Below are 19360 nucleotides of genomic sequence, written 5' to 3'. Positions count from 1 at the left end.
GGACAGGGTAGAACTGTCCCATAGGGTTCCAAGGAACACCTGGTGGATTCAAACAGCCGAACTTTTGGTTAGCAGCCATAGCTCTTGACCCCTACTCCATCAGGGTTGCCAGCTTCAGTAAAGTCACATTAGAACTTATTAGTCTATACTTTACTGGTAGAGACTAGATGAACTTGGTACTCAAACCACTCCCAGAGGTCACCTTTCAGCCAGATGACAGATTAGATTAGCCCATAAAATAAATAATATCACCCGTAAGTACTGTGCTCCTCAAAGTAACTGTGCAGATGAAACCAAATGGTTAACGTTTACTCTAGGCCAAAGATGAGAAGGCAAGGGGGGATAGGGAAGCGAGATTAATAGAAACAGAACAACCAAAATGGAAATAACAATAATGCTGATATATTGTGAAGAATGTAACCAATGACACTGAACAGTACGTACAGAAATTGTTAAATGAGAACCTAGTCTCATGTGTAAACTTTCACCAAAAACACAATAAAATATAATTTTTAAATTTACTAGTCTGGTCTCAGCTTCTTTGAGAGGAATTATTAAAAAGCCTATACCCATGCTAGGAGCTGTTGGGGGTGGAAACAGCTAACACTTTTGCTACTAAAAGTTTGTTTCAAGTCCACCCAGGGGCACTTCAGAAGAAAGGCCTGGTGGTCTGCTTCTTAAAAATCAGCCACTGAAAACCCTATGAAGCACAGTTCTACCCTGACACATATGAGGTCACCATGAGTCAGAATTGACTTGATGGCAGTTGGTTATACCCACGCTTGCAGCCAAGCAGAGAAAGGGAGAACAGCACCCCCTCCCCAGTGGCTAGATGCTGAGGTTACAATGGCAGTCCCAGTGAAGTGGTGATCCCACAAGCCTTTGTAGGGCTGATAACTGTGGCATGGATTGCAGGCAAGGTGGCTGGGTAAGATCAATCCACCAGTGGTACCTTGAGTCCACTTTGGAAACAATCAAGGGACTCTTTGATATTGGCTCATTTCTGACAAATAATCTAATTCTGTGTGAGGTGGCAATATTATGAGGGAGAGGATATGTTCTCATTGTTTATATAAAGCAAGTGAAATTCACTTAGAGTCACAGACCAGTCTCCTGCTCATTCCATACATACTCAAGCCACAAAGAACTTTTTCCAGGTACTGAACAACTGGAACAAAATCAGTGCTGTTAGAGGACTGTGCTCTTACTGTTGCCATGGCCTGGGATGGTATTACTCTCTCTCCTCACGTGGCTGCCTGCTTTGCTTCCTTCTTGCCTTATCTGGATGCTGTCTCCTCAGCGATGACTTCCCTGAACTCCTTCTACAAACATGTGCCCAAATCCACATTGTTTTCTATCTTATCATCCCAGTTTGTCATTTGTACTTTAGAAATACATATTTTTGGTATTCATTTTACTTTTTTCTTTTTTTGGCATCTCCCTGAGGGATTATTTCTATTTGGCTCACTTTAGATTACTCCAGGCACTAACATGAAGCCTGTCACCTCATATCCACACACACACACACACACACACACACAAACACACACACACACAAATGTTGAATGAATAACCTACAGTTTTTATTAGTCTGTCCTCATTAAACATTGTACTAGTTCTCTTCTGATTTTATACTCATCTCCTCATTTTATTTTAGTAAGTTTTATTGAGCTACAACATGCATACAAAAATTCACAAATCCTGATTGTTTTGGACTTCCACGTTAGCACAACTATAGGGAAAGGACAGTTTAAAGAGATATGGTATATTGTGTTCTCTGCATCATTTATCTGTCATTGCATTAATAGCTTGACATTTTGCTGTTATACTTTGTTTTTGCCTGTTTAGTGTGAGTCTTCCCCTGAGAGAATGAATTGTATTCAGCATTCTAGAAAATTCATGTTTCTAAACCCAGAACTGAGGGAAAGGTTACGGACGTTCCTAAGTTTATCAAGATGATAGGCCTCACTCTCAGATGTGAGAAAGGCCAACAGCCTTCTATTGTTCATATGCTCCAACATGACCCATCTTACATTTATTTCTTATTTTAGAACTTCTACAGGTTTGAGCAAGTAGTAACCACAATTAACATGACAACCCTGAAAAGAAATGCATATTTAATACAAAATATGTAAACTAAAGTACATGTGGTTTTTGTTAGTGACCATCAAGTCAGTCCCCAACTCATGGCAACCTCACGCACAATAGGCTTAAAAGCTGCCCAGCATTGCCTGGTTATGAATAGGACCACTGTGATCCATAGCGTTTTTACTGGCTGGTTTTTTGGAAGTAAATCAGCAGACTTTTCTTCCTAGTTTGTCGCAGTCTTGGAGCTCCGCTGAAACCTGCCCAGCATCATAGCAATTCACAAGCCCCATGGACAGGTGGTGACTGCATATGAGGTGCATTGGCCAGTGTGGTAAATGAGTTTCTTTTAGTGGCTTTTTGCCTTGGTTCTGTGAAGAAAAGAACAAGGAAACAGCTTGGAATATTTTTTCCCTGGGCCCTGAATAGTTGTTGCAGTTGCCCTTGTTATAGTTACCCAGGAAAGATGCCAGTCCCTGCCAGTAGAAAGTGTCTGTCATTATGCAAATAGTGGAGACACTTGCTAGGGGATTGGCCAGTGTAGTCCAGTAAGGGGCTCGGTCAGTTATTATGCAAATAATGTGTATAAATTCTTCCCAGTAGGATTGAGCCACTTGCCTATACAAACAGCCATCCCACAGAGGTTGAGACGAGACCTCACTATCATCAAAAAGACCCTAGATTGTAGCGCATTCTTTGGACCCAGGGTCCCTGCACTGAGGACCTACTAGACCCAGGAGACAGAGAAAGCAGTAATACTGAAGTGAAAGCAGCAGAGCCAGGAGACCAGCATGAGATGTTGTGGTGGGCTTCCTGACTAAAAGACAGACGGCTACCGTAGGGTTGCCTCAGAGCAAGAGAGCTGAGCACCTTTGGGCTGGAAGCCTACTTGTGGAGTGGGGTGCATTGGGCACTTGTCCATAGAGCTAAAGGGACTCGCTGGCCCAATGAGTGAGAGAGCTGAGGGCCTTCAGGCAAGAAGTTTGCTGGCGAAGTGAGGTGCCTTCAGGCACTTGTCAGAAAAGCTAAAAGAGCTGTAACACTTGTCTGAGCAGGGCAGTGGCTGAGAGCAGGCCTGTCCTGAGAAGGCTGCGAGGAACCTGTAGTCAGGATATTGAGAGGAGCCAACCCTTTCGGGGGCATAGAAAAGACTCTCTTGGGAAGCCTAGAGAAGACTGTCCTGAGGGGGATGTGTGGAGTCTGTACTGAGGGGCCTGAGAGGAGGCCTGTTCTGAAGGGGCAGAAGGGAGGCCTATCCTGAGGGGCCCAACAGGAGGCCTGCATGGCCGGCACAGAAAGAAAGAGAGTTGTCATACTCTGAGGAACGTGCTCATCACTTTAGGAAGCCTTCCAGACCTTTCCTGTGTGTTTTCTGACATCGATCCTGTTCCTGTTACTTCCAACTTAATCCTTATCCCCTGTTATTTCCCTAATAAACCATATGTTTTAGTTATCTAGTGCTGTTATAACAGAAATACCACAAGTGGTTGGTTTTAAGAAATAGAAATTTATTTCTTCACAGTAAAGTAAGTTCAAAGTCCAAATTCAATATGTCAGCCCCAGGGGAAAGATTTCTTTCTGTCAACCTTGTCATTAATCTCCCCCCACCCCCAGGCTAGGATTGTCTCTGCACAGGAACCCTGGGTCAAAAGGATGTGCTCTGCTCCTGGCACTGCTTTCTTGGTGATATGAGGTCCTCCTGTCTCTCTGCTTGCTTCTTTCTTTTATAACTCAAGAGATTGCCTCAAGACACAATCCAATCTTGTAGACTGAGTCCTGTGTCAGGCACACAACTGCTGCCCATCCTCCCTCATTAACATCATAGAGGCAGGATTTACAACATATAGGAAAATCACACAATACTGGGAATCATGGCCCAGCCCAACTGGTATATACATTTTGGGGGGACATAATTCAGTCCATGACATTGGAGCCTATCCTCAGGATACTGAGAGGAGTCAATCCTGAGGGGGCCTAGAAGAGTCTGTCTTGAGGAGGCCTAGAGAAGCCTATTCTGAGGGGGCTGTGAGGAGCCTTTCCTGAGGGGGCTGAGATAAGCCTGTCCTGAGGGGGCCAATAGGAAGCCTGCATGACCGGCGGAGAAAGAGAAAGAGTTCTTCTACTCTAAGGAACTGAGGGATGTGCTCCTCACTTTAGGGAGCCTTCCGGATCTTGAGTGTTTTCTGACATTGATCCTGTTCCTGTCACATCCATGTTAATCCTTATTAACTTCCCTAATTAACCATTTAACTGTGAGTATGGTCTTTTTTTTTTTTTTTTTTATGGTCTGTAAGGAAACCCTGGTGGCATAGCGGTTAATTGCTACAGCCGCTAACAAAGAGGTCAGCAGTTTGAATCAGCCAGGCGCTCCTGGGAAACTCTATCAGGCAGTTCTACTCTGTCCTATAGGGTAGCTATGAATTGGAATAGACTCAAAGGGAGTGGGTTTTTGGGTTTATGGTCTGTGAGTTCTGTGTGGCCATTGCAACGAATTATTTAACCCAGCAGAGAAGTAGGGAGTGCAGTGGGGAGGACAGCTGGTGTCAGAATTGGTAAAACCTTTGGAGAACTAAAACAAACCCATTGTCGTTGAGTTGATTCCACTCATAGCGACTATAAATGCCAGAGCAGAGCTGTCCCATAGGGTTTCCAAGGAGCGCCTGGTGAATTCCAACTGCTGATCTTTTGGTTAGCAGCCGTAGCTCTTAGACACTATACCAACAGAGTTGCCAAAGTTTGGAGAGAGGAGGTATATCTGAACAGACTCAGTGGCAATGAGTTTGGTTTTTTGCTTTATTATTATTATTTTTATTATTATTTATTAAAATAAATTATTAATTTACTTTAGTTAATTTATTAATAAATATTATTAAAATATTTATTTATTGTTATTTATTAAATTATGATGTAACCTTGAGCAAATTAAGCTCATCTAAAAGAAGAATACCTGAGGCAGAGCCAAGATGGTAGAGTAGTCAGAAGCTTCCGGTGAACTCTTTTACAACAAAGACCCCCCAAAACAAGTGAAATGATTACATTTATGACAAGCCAGATGCTCTGAACATCAAAGGCAAAATTAGAAAATGGACTGAGCACCAGAGGGAGGGAGAGACAGTTCAGAAGTGGAGAGGAGTTGCTGGACCTGAATTGCCAGGATCCTTCAGGCATCATTACCAGGAACAGCTGTGGCAGGCTGGTGGTAGCATTCAGCCACAGTTTCCTCAGGGGGAAACAGCCAGCCACACAGCTGACTCACCCCTCCAGAATCAAAGAAGTACAATACTCTTGGCAAAAGCTAAGCACTTGAGTATATTTTGCAGTGCCCCTAGCACTGAAGCCAGCTTCAGTGGCTGTTGATTTCCCTGGGCCCGAGACAGGTCCTGTTGCATACCCTAAGCCATTCTCCAGGCCTTGAAGAAGGAATAAATTAACAATTAGGGAAAAAATCTGCTAGCTCCACTAATCTGGGGAACTCAGGACAGAAGCAGCTCCTGTCCAGGCATAAACGATCCATACACTTTGAATAATTTTCACTTCTGCATGGACCTGTGTGGACCTCTTGAAGGAGAATAGGCCCTTGTTGGCAGACTGCAACTGTTTCAGCTGTGCAGTGGAGAGCTGGGTATTTGATGTTTGACACATCTTTGCCTATTAAACAAGGTCCTCACCTGCCCACATCAGTGCCCTAAGGACTGGTGGCTCCACTCAGGTCACCCAGCAACCTGCAACAGGGGTCCAGGATAAGTGGCACCTCCCAGTCTTTACAACCAAAAGCATTGGGTGGCCAAGGTCCATCTTCAGAACCCACTCACTTATATGATCTAGGGAACAGGGAATGCTTTCCTCACAGACACTCGGGGGATGGTTCTCATCACCTTGCCTTGCTCAGAGCATGACCCCCTGCTACAAACAGATATGGGTACCTACACCAATCACCCCTGCCCCTCTAAGACTGTATGACAGAGCCTGTACCATGCACTTGATGACCAACTACCTGGATACCAGAGTTGAATCCATAAAAGAAAAGTGAATGGACTTCTAGGCTCATATACCTGGTAATACCTCCAGCCATCTAGTGTCAGGATGTTAGAGCCTCACAGGTGTAAATAATCAAGCTAGCTCACTCAAGCAAACTATCTGGAAATATCAAAACAAAACAAAGCAAGACACTAGGATATATTAAGCAAACATAAACTAATACAATAAATTATACATGGCATGGAGACAACAGTCAATATCAAATCACATAAAGAAACAGACCATGATCGCTTCAAAAAGCTGTCAAAATAAAGAATCAGGGGTCTTCTGGATGGAGGTGCCTTCCTAGAATTAATGGATGCAGAATAAAAAGATTAATGTACAGAACTTGTCAAGACATCAGAAGGAGATCAGGCAATATGCAGAACAAGCCAAGGAACACACAGATAAAGCAGTTAAGAAATTAAAAAGGTTATTCAAGAACATAATGAAAAATTTAATAAGCTGAAAAAATCCATAGAGAGACAGCAATCAGAAATTCAGAATATTAACAATAAAATTACAGAATTAGACAACTCAATAGAAAGAGCAGCAGAACTGAGCAAGTGAAGGGCAGAATTGGTGGGACTGAAGTTAAAGCACTTGGCAACAATGCATTTGAAGAAAAATCAGATAAAATTATATTAAAAAAAAAATGAAGAAACCCTAAGAATCGTGTGGCACTCTATCAAGAGAAATAACCTACGAGTGATTGGAGTACCAGAACTGGGAGAGATAACGGAAAATACAGAGAGAATTGTTGAAGATTTGTTGGCAGAAAACTTCTCTGAAATCGTGATAGATGAGAAGATACCTATCCAAGATGTTCATTGAACTCCACATAAGGTATATCTTAAAAAAAGTCACCAAGACTTATTATAATCAAACTTGCCAAAACCAAACATGAAGAGAGAATATTAAGAGCAGCTAGGGTTTAAAAAAAAAAAAGTCACCTACAAATAAGAGTCAATAAGAATAAACTTTGACTACTCAGCAGAAACCATTCAGGCAGGAAGACAATGGGATGACTTATATAAAGCATTGAAAGAAAAAAATTGCCAGCCAAGAATCATATACCCAGCAAAACTTTTTCTCAAATATGAAGGTGAAATTAGGACATTTTAAGATAAACAGAAGTTCAGGGAATTTGTAAAAAACCAAAACAAAACTACAAGAAATATTAAAGGGAGTTCTCTGGTTAGGAAAATCAGCAATATCAGATACCAACCCAAGACCAGAACACTGGACAGAGCAGTCAGATGTCAATCTATGTAGGGATATAACAAAAATAAATCAAGATAAAAAAAAGTTCAAAACGGGAACAGTGATGTCATTATGTAAAAGAAGAAAACATTAAAACAATAAAGAGTGACTAAAAAATGTAGTCATAGATCTTTCATATGGAGAGGAAGACAAGGTGATACAAAGAAATAAAAGCTGGTTTAAACTTAGAAAAATAGGGGTAAATATTGAGGCAACCACAAAGGAGACTAAAAATCCTTCTCATCAAAATAAAATACAAGAAAAACATAGAGACTCAACAGAAACAAAATCAACTACAACGAATAAGAGGAAAAGGCTATATATAAAGATAAACTACTCAACACAAAAAATTAAGTGGGAAAAAGAAACTGTCAACAACACCCCCCAAAAAGATATCAAAATGACAGCAAAAAACTCATACCTATCCATAATTATGCTGACTGTAAATGGATTAAATGCACCAATAAAGAGGCAGAGTGGATTAAAAGACGTGATCCGTCTACATGCTTCCAACAAGAGACACACCTTAGACTTAGGCACACGAACAAACTAAAACTCAAAGGATGGAAAAAAATATATCAAGCAAACAGCAATCAAAAAACAGCAGAAGTGGCAATATTAATTTCTGACAAAACAGATTTTAAGTTAAATCCACTACAAAGGATAAGTAAGGACACTACATAATGATTAAAGGGACAATATACCAGGAGGATAGAACCATATTAAATATTTATGCACTCAAGGACAGGACTGCAAGATACATAGAACAAAAGCTAACAGCACTGAAAAGTGAGATGGGCAGCTCCACAATTATAGTAGGAGACTTCAACACACCACTGTCAGTGAAGGACAGGACATCCAGAAAGAAGCTTAATAAAGACACAGAAGATCTAAATGCCAGGATCAACCAACCTGACCTTGTAGACATATACAGAACACTCTGCCCAACAACAGCCAAGTATACTTTCTTTCCTAGTGCACATGGAACATTCTCTAGAATAGACAGCATATTAAGTCATAAAGTAAGCCTTAGCAGGATCCAAGACATCAAAGTATTACAAAGCATCTTCGTTGACTCTAAGGAGAAAAAAGTAGAAATCCATAACATAAAAAGCAGGGAAAAGAAATCAAAAACTTGGAAACTGAACAATACCCTGCTCAAAAAAGAATGTGTTATAGAAGACATCAAGGATGGAATAAAGAAATTCATAGAATCCAATGAGAATGAAAACACTTCCTATCAGAACCTTTGGGACACAGAGAAATCAGTGCTCAGAGGTCAATTTATATCAATAAATGCATATGTCCAAAAAGAAGAAAGGGTCAAAACCAAAGAATTATCCCTACATCTTGAAGAAATAGAAAGAAGGCAACTAACAAAACCCTCAGGCACCAGATGAAAGCAAATAATAAAAATTAGAGAAGAATGAAATGAAATAGAGAACAGAAAAACAATTGAAAGAGTTAAGAAGAGGAAAAGCTGGTTCTTCGAAAAAATTCACAAAATTGATTAACCATTGGCCAAAATGGCAAAGAAATACAGGACAGGAAGCAAATAACATGAATAAGAAATGAGATGGGTGATATTACAACAGAGCCAACTGAAATTAAATCATATCAGATTATATGAAAAATTGTACTCTAACAAATTTGAAAACCTGGAAGAAATGGATGAATTTCTATACACACACTACCTACCTAAACTAACACAAACAGAGGTAGAACAATTAAATAAACCCATAACAAAAGAAGAGATTGAAAAGGTACTTAAAAAACTCCCAACCAAATAAAAAGCCCTGGCCCAGATGGCTTCAATTCAGAGTTCTACCAAACTTTTAGAGAAGAGTTAACACCACTACTACTAAAGATATTTCAGAGCACAGAAAAGGATGGAATACTCCCAAACTCATTCTATGAAGCTAGCATATAGCTGATACCAAAACCAGGAAAAGACATCACAAAAAAATTACAGACCTATATCCCTCATGAACTTATATGCAAAAAATCCTCAATAAAATTCTAGCCAATAGAATACAACAACATATCAAAAAAATAATCCACCATGACCAAGTGGAATTCATACTGGGTATGCAGGGATGGTTCAACATTAGAAAAACAATTAATGTAATCCATCATATAAATAAAACAGAGGACAAGAACCACAAAAAAAAAAAAAAAAACCTCAGTTGATACAAAAAAGGTATTTCACAAAGTTCAACACCCATTCATGATAAAAACTCTCAGTAAAGTAGGAATAGAAGGAAAATTCCTCAACATAATAAAGTGCATCTATACAAAGCCAACAGCCAACGTCATTCTAAATGGAGAGAGCCTGAAAGCATTTCCCTTGAGAACGGGAACCAGACAAGGATGCCCTTTATTACAATTCTTATTCAACATTGGACTGGAGGTCCTAGCCAGAGCAATTATGCTTGATAAAGAAATAAAGGATATCCAGATTGGTAAGGAAGAAGCAAAAGTATCTCTTTTTTGCAGATGAGATGATTTTCTACACAAAAAACTCTAAAGAATCCTCAAGAAAACTACTGAAACTAATAGAAGAGTTCAGCAGAGTATCAGGATACAAGAAAAACACTCAAAAATCAGTTGGATTCCTCTACACAAACACAAAGAACATTGAAGAGGAAATCCCCAAATCAATACCATTTACAGTAGTCCCCAAGAAGATAAAATACTTAGAAATAAATCATACCAGAGACGTAAAAGACCTACACAAAGAAAACTAAAAAGAAAGCAAAAGAGACCTACATAAGTGGAAAAATATACCTTGCTCATGGATAGGAAGAGTTAACATAGAAAAATGTCTATTCTACCAAAAGCCATGTATAGATCCAATGCAATTCCTATCCAAATTCCAATGACATTTTTTAATGAGATGAAGAAACACATCGCCAACTTCATATGGAAGGGAAAGAGGCCCGGGATAAGTAGAGCATTACTAAAAAGAAGAACAATGTGGGAGGCCTCACTCTACCTTATTTTAGAACCTACTATACTGCCACAGCAGTCAAAACAGCTCGTTACTGGTTCAACAATAAATACATAGACCAATGGAGCAGAATTGAAAATCCAGACATAAACCAAACCAAAACCCACTGCTGTCGAGTCGATTTTGACTCCTAGCAACCCTATAGGACAAAGTAGAACTGCCCAGTAGAGTTTCCAAGGAGCACCTGGCGGATTCTGTAGGAAGTCTATGAGTCAGAATCAACTCGACAGCAACAGGTCCAGACATAAAGCCATGCGCATATGAGCAGATGATATTTGACAAAGGCCCAAAGTCAGTTAAATGGGGAAAAGACAGTCTCTTTAACAAATGGTGCTGGCATAACTGGATATCCATCTGCAAAAAATGAAACAAGACCCACACCTCACACCATGCACAAAAACAAACTCGAAATGGATCAAAGACCTAAATATAAAATCTAAAATGATAAAGATCATGGAAGAAAAAATAGGGACAATAAAAGGAGCCCTAATACCTGGCATAAACAGTATACAAAACATTACTAACAATGCAGAAGAGAAACTAGATAACTGGGAGCTTTTAAAAATTTAACATCTATGCTCATCCAAAAACTTCACCAAAAGAGTAAAAAGATTACCTACAGACTGGGAAAAAGTTTTTAGCTATGACATTTCTGATCAGCATCTGATCTCTAAAATCTAGGTGATATTGATAAAACTCAACTGCAAAAAGACAAATAACCCAATTAAAAAATGGGCAAGGGATATGAACAGGCACTTCCCTAAAGAAGACATTCGGGTAGCTATAGATACGTGAGGAAATGCACACAACCATTAGCCAGTAGAGAAATGCAACTCAGAACTACGATGAAATTCCATCTCACTCCAACAACAACAAAATAATAATAATGATAAATGCTGGAGAGGTTGTGGAGAGACTGGAATACTTATACACTGCTGGTGGGAATGTAAAATGGTACAACCACTTTGGAAATCAATTTGTCACTTCCTTAAAAAGCTGGAAATAGAACTACCATAACATCCAGCAATCTCACTCCTTGGAATATATCCTAGAGAAGTAAGAGCTTTACACAAGCAAATACAGGTGCACACATGTTCATTGCAGCATTGTTTATGATAGCAAAAAGATGGAAGGAACCAAGGTGCCCATCAATGGATGAATGGATAAAGAAATTATGGCATATTCACACAATGGATACTACACATCAATAAAGAACAATGATGAATCTGTGAAAAATTTCATAACATGGAGGAATCTGGAAAGCATTATGCTGAGGGGAAGTAGTCTGTTGCTAAGGGACAAATACCGTATGAGACCACTATTATAAGAACTTGAAAAATAGTTTAAACAGAGAAGAAAATATGCTTTGATGGTTATGAGAGTGGGGATGGAGGGTGGGACAGGGGTTTTCACTAATTAGATAGTAGATAAGAACTATTTTAGGTGAAGGAAAAGACAACACACAATACAGGAGAGGTCAGCACAACTGGACTAAACCAAAAGCAAAGAAGTTTCTTGAATAAACTGTATGCTTCGAAGGCCAGAGTAGCAGGGGTGGGGGTTTGGGACCATGGTTCCAGGGCACATCTAAGTCAACTGGCAAAATAAAATCCATTAAAAAAACATTCTGCATCCCACTTTGCAGAGAGATGCCTGCGGTCTTAAATGCTAGCAGGCAGCCATCTAAGATACATCAATTGGTCTCAATCCACCTGGGGCAAAGGAGAAGGAAGAACACCAAAGACACAAGGTAATTATGAGCCCTAGAGACAGAAAGGGCCACATAAACCAGAGACTACATCAGCCAGAGTTCAGAAGAACTAGATGGTGCTCGGCTACAACCGATGACTGCCCTGACAGGGAACACAACAGAGAACCCCTGAGGGAGCAGGAGAGCAGTGGAATGCAGGCCCCAAATTCTTGTAAAAAGACCAGACTTAATGGTCTGACTGAGACTAAAAGGACCCCAGAGATCATGGTCCCCAGACCTCCTGTTAACCCAAAACAGGAATCATTCCCAGAGCGAACTTTTCAGACATGGATTGGACTGGACTATGGGACAGAAAATGATACTGGTAAAGAGTGAGCCTCTTGGCTCAAGTAGACACAAGACTATGTTAGCAGCTACTGTCTGGAGGGGAGATGAGAGGGCAGAGGGGGTCAGAAGCTGGCCGAATGGACAGGAAAACAGTGGAGGGAAGGCGTATGCTGTCTCATTAGATGTAGAGCAACTAGGAGTATACAGCAAGGTGTATGTAAGTTTTTGTACGACAGACTGACTTGGTTCGTAAACTTTCACTTAAAGCACAGAAAAAAAAAAAAAAATACCTGTTATCCTTGCCTCACAGAGCTCTTGCAAAGAATCAAGTAAAACAACAGAGGTGCATATATATGTATATATTTTTAATGATAATTGTATACACTTAAAAAACACTCTACACAAATAAACTATAGAAATCTTGGTGATATGTTTTCCTAAACTATTCCCAATTTCCCCTCAGAAGTACTTAAATTATGCTGTCACATTATGGGGAGAGCATCCAGGGTCACATAACAATGTGTGTACAAGTTTTTGTATGAGAAACTGACCTGAATCGTAAACTTTCACTTAAAAAAGCATAATAAAAAAAGAAAAAAATACTTAACAAAAACCTACATACTAGGATAAATAACAGAATTACTAACCTGGGGCCTACTTTTTTGCTATAGTTTGTCCCAAGCATTTTGGCTTCCTCTTTGCATGGGTCTTCAATTCAGAAACCCTGGGAGATTCATTCATGAATTTATGCATACATTTAGTCATTCAGTCAAAAAATTTATTGGTTCCTTATCAAATGCCAGGTACTGTTATATAGTGTGTTTTACAGGTTTGTCCAGGGAATATAGCAATGACTGAAACAGGTTATTGCTCCCTCCTTCTAGCTAGAGGAGACAAAAATAAACAAATAAGCAAAATATGAATATATAAATTTAAAAAAATAAAGAAATGAGTTCACTAGTACATCAGATAAATACTAGGGAGAAATGGAAAGCAGAGAAGAGAAATAGAAAGTGTCAGGTGGTGAGAGAAATTGCAGTTTGAAACTGTGATTAATCAAGGCCTTATGGGGAAGGTGAAATTTAAGAAGGCTCATAAAGAAGTTGTGGGAGAGAGTTATGTGCACATCTGGAGACTGAGTGTTACATGAAGAGGGAAGAGCCAAATGGAAAGGCCATGCGGAAAGAGTATGCCTTGAGTATTCAGAGAACACAAAGGATGTCAGTGTGGGTAGGGAATCATGAGCAAAGTGGAGAAGAAAAGGAATGAGGCCAGAAAGGAAATGGAAGGCTCACTCAGATCATATGGGGCTTTGATGGCATTTTGGGGACTTTGGCTTTCACTTTGAGTGAGTCATTGAGAAATTTCGGTGATATGAGCTGACTTACGTTTTCACAGGATCACCCTGGGTGCCATGTTGATTAGAGGGTGTAGGAGAGTAAGGGCAAGAGCAGGAGACCAATAATTGATTCAAAATTAACTTATTCAAATTTGTGCTTTGTACTCAATGAACTATGACCCACAGGCCAAATCAGGGTTTTCGCCTGTTTTTGTAGGACTTGTGAGCTAAAAATGGTCTTATATTTTGAAAGAGCTGTTGAAGAAGAAAAACAAGAAGATGAAAAAGAGGAAGAGGCAGTATCATCAGCAACTACCGACATTATAAGTGAACTACAAAGCCTAAAATATTCACTGTTTGTTTACAGGTAGCTTTTGCCAGCATTTGATGCAAAGCATCTGGCTGAAAGTAGGTCCTCAACAATATTGGAAGGAGGGACATATGAGTAAATTAACTGCTGAGAATGTTGTGAAGTTTTGCGTTCAGAAACATCTATGACCTCACCCTAATCTTCACAAGCAATGCCACATCCATTGAGTTACTAAGAAAGTATAGACTAGTTTTTAAAACAGTAAATCCAAAAGTCATTTTCTCACATAAACAGTGTCATAAATGTTACCTTAAGTTGAAATAGCAAACCCAAAAAACCCAGTGCCGTCGAGTAACAAAAAGCATTTTTATAGAGCTTTAAACTTTGCAGGAGCCCTGGTGGCCCAGTGGTTAAGAGCTTGGCTGCTAACCCAAAAGTCAGCAGTTCAAATCCACTAGCCACTTCCGGGAAACCCCATAGGACAATTCGACTCTGTCCTATAGGGTCACTATGAGTCGGAATCAACTCGAAGCCAATGGATTTGAGCTTTTTTTCCCCTTTGGTTTTAAACTTTACAAAGCATTTTTTTTTTTCCTTTTTTTCATGTACTTTAGATGAAAGTTTACAGAAGAAATTAATTTCTTATTAAACAATTCATACACAAGTCATTTTGTGACATTGGTTGCCAAGCCTGTGATGTGTTGACACTCTCTCCTTCTTGACCTCGGGTTCCCTGTGTCCATTTGTCCAGTTTTCCTGTCCCTTCCTCCCTTATCTTTGCTTTTGGGTTGGTGTGCCCATTTAGTCTCATATACATGGATGAACTATGTGTGTTATCGTTGTTTTATAGGCCTATCTAATCTTTGACTGAAAGTGAACTTAAGGAGTGACTTCAGAACTGAGTTAAAAGGCTGTCTGGGGGCCATGCTCTCAGGGTTTCTCCAGTCTCTTTCAGACCAGTAAGTCTGGTCTTTTTTGTGAGCTTGAATTTTGTCCTACATTTTTCTCCTGCTCTGTCCAGGACCCTCTATTGTGATCCCTGTCAGAGCAGTCAGTGGTGGTAGCCAGGTACCAGCTAGTTGTTCTGTTCTCAGTCTGGTGGAGGCTGTGGTAGTCGTGCTTCATTAGTCCTTTGGACTAATCTTTTCCCTTGTGTCTTTGGTTTTCTTCACCTTTGCTTCAGAAGGAGTGGAACAGTAGATGTATCTTAAGATGGCGACTCACAAGATTTTAAGACCTCAGATGCTACTCACCAAGATAGAATGTAGAACATTTTCTTTATAAACTATGTTATGCCAGTTGAGCTAGATGTGCCCTGAGATTATGGTCCCTGGCCCTCAACCCAGTAACTGGGTCTCTCAGGGAGCTAGGATGTGTCTATGAAGCTTCTAATTTTGCCATGGTCAAATTGTGCTTACTTCTCCAGTTTTTTGTACTGTCATGTTCATTATCTGATTTAATCCTCAAATCAAGTCTATGGGATAAGTATTTTTTTTATTATTATTAGAAATTGTTGTTGTTGTTAATTGTTCTTGAGTCAGCTTTGACTCACGGCAACCTTATGTATAATAGAATGAAATGTTGCCTGCTTCTGAGCCATCTTCAAGGCCTTTGGTATGCTTGGACTCATCTTCTAGCACAATACTGGACAATATTCTGTTGTGATCCATAGGGTTTTCATTGGCTAACTTTTGGAAGTAGATTGCCAGGCCTTCCTTCCTAGTCTGCTTTAGTCTGGGAGCTCTGATGAAACGTGTCCACCATGGGTGAGCCTGATGGGATTTGAAATACTAGTAGCATAGCTTCCAGTATCATAGCTACACACATGCCACAGCAGTATGACAAACTGATAGATTTGTGATGGCATTAAACACTGCCATGCCCTGGAGGCAAAAGCGAACATGGCACTGCAGATGGAAGCACCATGCTGTCCCTCTTCAGCAAAGATCAGAAAAACTAAGTAAAACTATACAAATCTTGAATCCTGGAACCCTAAGCACCAATAGAAAGAATAAAGAACTCCATCAAGCACCAAATGTAATAAGAAACTGACAGAAAACAGAGAACGAGGAACCCTACAGAGTGACGGTGCCCTACCAGCTAATGTGCCACTGGTTCACCATCTTGGGCTTCAGCCACCAAGGACTGTGGACAGAGAGTATAAGAATGCAGCTTCAAGGAGCTCCCCAAAAAAGAGCACCCAGTAACCAGGAATACAAGCTTTCCTGTTCCCCACCTGTCTTCCCTGTACATGGCATCTGCCACTTTCCAATGGACCACAGTTACACAGCCTGAGAGATACCAGCTTACTGCTGCCTGGATTTGCTATCTTGGACCTCAGGCACCAAGCATGGCAGACAGGGACTATAGGAAGGCAACTTCACAGAGCTCCCGACAGAAGACACAGCACCCAGTAACTAGGGATACATGCTTTTCCACCCCTTACCTTCTTCCCTGTATGTGGCCTCCACTGCTTTTCAAGAGGTCACAGTCACTTAACCTGAGACATACCAGCTCACTGCTACCCAGATTTGCCATCTTGGACCTCAACCTCCAAAGACTGCCAACAGGGAGTAAGGGAAGGTAACTGCACAGAGCTACCAACAGGAGACAGTGCAGCTGGTGAGCAAGTAAATAAAACACAACCAAATAAAACAAACAAACAAAAAAGCAGGATGAAACGATCAAATCTACAATCAGTAAACAAAGGAAATAATTCTAGAATGTCCTGGACACAGCAGGCAATATCAAAACATTAAAAAAAAAAAAAAACAGGAGCAGATGGCTCCAGAAAGTGAACAAAATAACGAATGACCTTCTGGTAGAAGAAAAGGCACTGAAACTACCTGATAGGGAATTCGAAACTCAAATATTCAGGGTTCCCCAAAAGATGAAGGAAAATGCAGACAAAAATAAGGAAAAATAGACAAAATCCTGGAAAATACAGACAAAATCAGGGAAAACCCAGACAAAGCAATTGAAGAATTCAGGAAAATAATACAGGAACAAAATGTCAAAATACATAAACAACTAGAAATCATACAAAAACAGTAATTAGGAATCCAAAAGATAAACAACAAGATTTCAGAAATGGATGGTGCAATAGAACGCTTTAGGAACAAATTTAAAACTGTGGAAGACAAGATCAGCAAAATTGAAGACAAATCTTTGGATCCACTTTGAGGAAAAATCAGAGAAAAGAATGAAGGAAAATGAAGAAACCCTGACAATAATGTGGGATACAAGCAAAAGGAAAAATCTGTATGCAATTGGAGTTTCAGAACAGGGGGAGAAAATGGAAAACACAGAGAGGATCATTGACATTTGCTAACAGAAAACCTCCCTAATATCATGAAAGATGAAAAACCAACCATCCAAGAAGCTCAACAAACCCCATATATATCATGTCGTAGTTATCTAGTGCTGTTACAACAGAAATACCACAAGTGAATGGCTTCAACAAACAAAAGTTTATTCTCTCACAGTCCAGTAGGCTAGAAGTCTGAATTCAGGTTGCCAGCCCCAGGAAAAGGCTATCTCTCTCTGTCTGCTCTGGGGGAAGGTCCTTCTCATCAATCTTCCCCTGTCTGGGAGCTTCTCTGTGTGGGAACCCCGGGTCCAAAGGACAAACTCTGTTCCCAGCACTTCTTTCCTGCCGGTATGAGGTCCCCCATCTCTCTGTTTACTTCTCTCTTTTACATCTCAAAAGGGATTGGCTTAAGAAAAAACCTAATCTTGTACATTCAGTCCTGTCTTATTAAGATAACTGCCAGTAATCTCATCTCATTAACACCATAGAAATAGGGTTTACAACACATATGAAAGTCACATCAGATGACAAAATGGTAGACAATCACACAACACTGGAAATCATGGCCTAGCCAACTTGATAAACATATTTTGGGGGGACACAATGCAATCCATGGCAGATCCCAAAAGAAAAATACCACGACATATAATCACACTTGCTAAAACCAAAGACAAAGAAAGAACCCTGAGAACAGCTCAAGAAAAGCAAAAATTCACATACAAATGAGAAACAATAAGATGAAGCTCAGATTACTCAGCAGAAACCATGCAGGCAAAAAGGCAGTGGGATGACATATATAAAATCTTGAAAGAAAAAAACTGCCAACCAAGAGTAATATATCCTGAAAAATTCTCACTCAAATATGATGGAGAAATTAGGACATTTCCAGATAAACAGACACTAAGGTAATATGTAAAAACCAAATTTAGAAGAATTATTAAAGGGAGTACTTCAGTTAGAGAACAAACAGCGTCAGACAGTAACCTGAATGTAGGAGACCGGACAGCATTAGCCGGATACCAACCTAGGTAATGAGCTTTCAAGGATAAATCATACCTAAAAAAATTATAACAGGGAACCAAAGAGAGCAGTCTTTAAATGATAACAACCTCAGAAAATAAAAGAGGGCATAAATGGTACAGGTATGGAATTTAAAAATGGAAAGGAAGTCAAGGCATTCTCAAGTTATAAAAGACTGGTTTAAACTTACGAAGATGGGTGTCTTAGTTATCTAGCACTGCTATAAGAAAAATACCACAAGTGGATGGCTTTAAGAAAGAGGTGTTTATTTTCTCACAGTAAAGTAGGCTAAAAGTCTCAATTCAGGGTGTCAGCTCCAGGGGAAGGCTTTCTTTCTCTGTGGGCCTTCTCATCAATCTTCTCCCAGACTAGGAGCTTCTCAGCACAGGGACCCTGGGTCTAAAGGAAGTACTCTGTTCCTAGCATGGTTTTCTTGGTGGTATGAAGTCCCCCTGTCTCTCTGCTCACTCCTTTCTTTTATATCTCAAGAGACTACCTCAAGAAGCAGTCCAATCCTGTAGGTTGAGTCCTGCCTCAAGAACGCAACTGTCACCCATCCTCCCTCATAACATCATAGTGGCAGGATTTACAACATATAGGAAAATCACAAAATACTGGGAATCATGGTCTGGCCAAATTGATACACACATTTTTGGATGGACATAATTCAATCCATGACAATGGGGTAAATGTCTAGGTAACCAGAAAGAAAGTCAACAAACCTACTCATCAAAATAAAGAAGAGAAACAAAGTCTCAGTAAATACAGATTGTACAAAAACAAAAGAAATGAAAAAAAAAATCCACAAACAAAAAGAATTCAGCACAGGAGAGTAAGAGGAATAAAGAAAACATCAGCACCACCAAAAAAAGCACTACAAAATGACAGCAATAAACTCATCCCTATCAATAAAAACAACAACAACAACAACAACAAAACACACTGAATATAAATGGCTTAAATGCATA

Source organism: Elephas maximus, chromosome 9, assembly GCF_024166365.1.
Source record: "Elephas maximus indicus isolate mEleMax1 chromosome 9, mEleMax1 primary haplotype, whole genome shotgun sequence".
In the NCBI taxonomy this organism is placed as follows: Eukaryota; Metazoa; Chordata; class Mammalia; order Proboscidea; family Elephantidae; genus Elephas; species Elephas maximus.
The sequence above is the reverse complement of the archived record's forward strand: the minus strand, read 5'-3'. Positions refer to the sequence as shown.